This window comes from Glossina fuscipes, unplaced genomic scaffold (assembly GCF_014805625.2).
Source record: "Glossina fuscipes isolate IAEA_lab_2018 unplaced genomic scaffold, Yale_Gfus_2 60, whole genome shotgun sequence".
NCBI classification, from domain to species: domain Eukaryota; kingdom Metazoa; phylum Arthropoda; class Insecta; order Diptera; family Glossinidae; genus Glossina; species Glossina fuscipes.
Genome location: NW_023998432.1, coordinates 5,561,204 through 5,562,452, shown reverse-complemented (window position 1 = coordinate 5,562,452; position 1,249 = coordinate 5,561,204). Strand labels below are relative to the sequence as shown.

Sequence of the window (1,249 nt, the reverse complement as noted above, 5' to 3'; positions counted from 1 at the left end):
TCGTACGAGTTACAACTTTAAAAATTGTTTTTAAGATTCATACGTTTATATATTTCGAACCAGCAATCTTCTTACTTCCTCACCCAATCGCCCTAATTAAGGTGTCTCCACACAAGTATCAACACCATCATCTTCATAGGTGGACTGATCTGCTAATGTTTAAAAACTGTGGTTAGATCAGTAATAATAACGTTTGTACACAGCAATGCATCTTTTCATAATATTTCTCCTCTTGCAAGTTCATTGTATTTTGTTTTTTAAGGGATTCAGGGTACATTCACTATCACCTGAAAAAAAATAAGCTTTTTGGGGCATAACTTTTTTTTACAGTTTATTGAGCAGTTAGACATTGCTGTCGTTTCCAGTCCAATGGTCTCCTGTCTTTCACAAGCGAATCATGGGAACATCCAGAGAATTTAAAATTGACTGAAAGAGAAAGAAATGTTTATACTTAGTTATATAAAAAGTAGTCGCTAATATACATATACTCAGGTTAATACTTACTCGTTAAGGCTGTATTTTCCTTTTGGTTAATGAAAATTGGTTCATTTTCAAAATTGTATTTACAGTTAACAACTTTTTTTGTCTTCTTCACAATACACAAATTGTATTTCGGACACACTTTAATTTTCAAAATGAAAACTAAATCATTTTCTAACAGCTGTTTATTTTTTTCTTCCAGCTGTTTTGATAAAAACGCAACACTAAAAGGGAGATTTGTGATAACTTTTCTTGAATTATACTCAATACTATAGTAAATTTATTTCCAGCACACAGAGAGCATATTTGCCGACAATCGCAAGCAAATTTGCTTACATTCCTAGATTTTATTAAAGACTGTCGCTTGCTTACATGATTACCCCCAACTCTAAACAACCAATAATAATGAAAAGCACGAGCAATTGTGATTACGTCTGTTCTAAGAAGTTTGGGAGAGAGTTTCTCCTCTTACTTGTTCATGCATATAGGTAAAAAGATTAAAATTCGAAAGTGAAACCTAGTTAACGCCATAAATAATCAGTGCTCAGCTTTACTGGAGAGAACTAACCGTATAGAAATACCATCGACTACTTTAAAATACAAATTAGTAAAATTTCATTGGATGTGTACGAAAAAATTCAAGAGATCTACATAGAAAAATTCTTAATTTATATATTTGTCAAATGCTTAAATAAATTTCAGTAAAAATTTTCGTATCAACAAATATGACAAATCTTTCCAAAATTAAAAAGAGTTATATTGTAGGAAT

At 30.9% G+C, this 1,249-nt stretch overlaps 1 long non-coding RNA gene across 2 annotated transcripts; it reads right to left on the bottom strand.

Moving 5' to 3' along the window:
- Positions 1–265: 265 nt before the first annotated feature.
- LOC119637626 lies at positions 266–928 on the bottom strand. 2 transcript variants are annotated; one of them, XR_005247301.1, is made up of 3 exons: positions 853–928; positions 505–704; positions 266–426 (listed from the first exon to the last, which is right to left on the bottom strand). It is a non-coding gene; the product is annotated as an uncharacterized LOC119637626 (long non-coding RNA). The 2 variants fall into 2 exon arrangements; XR_005247300.1 differs by lacking the exon at positions 853–928 and having other exon boundaries at positions 505–825.
- Between the last annotated feature and the right edge of the window lie 321 nt (positions 929–1,249).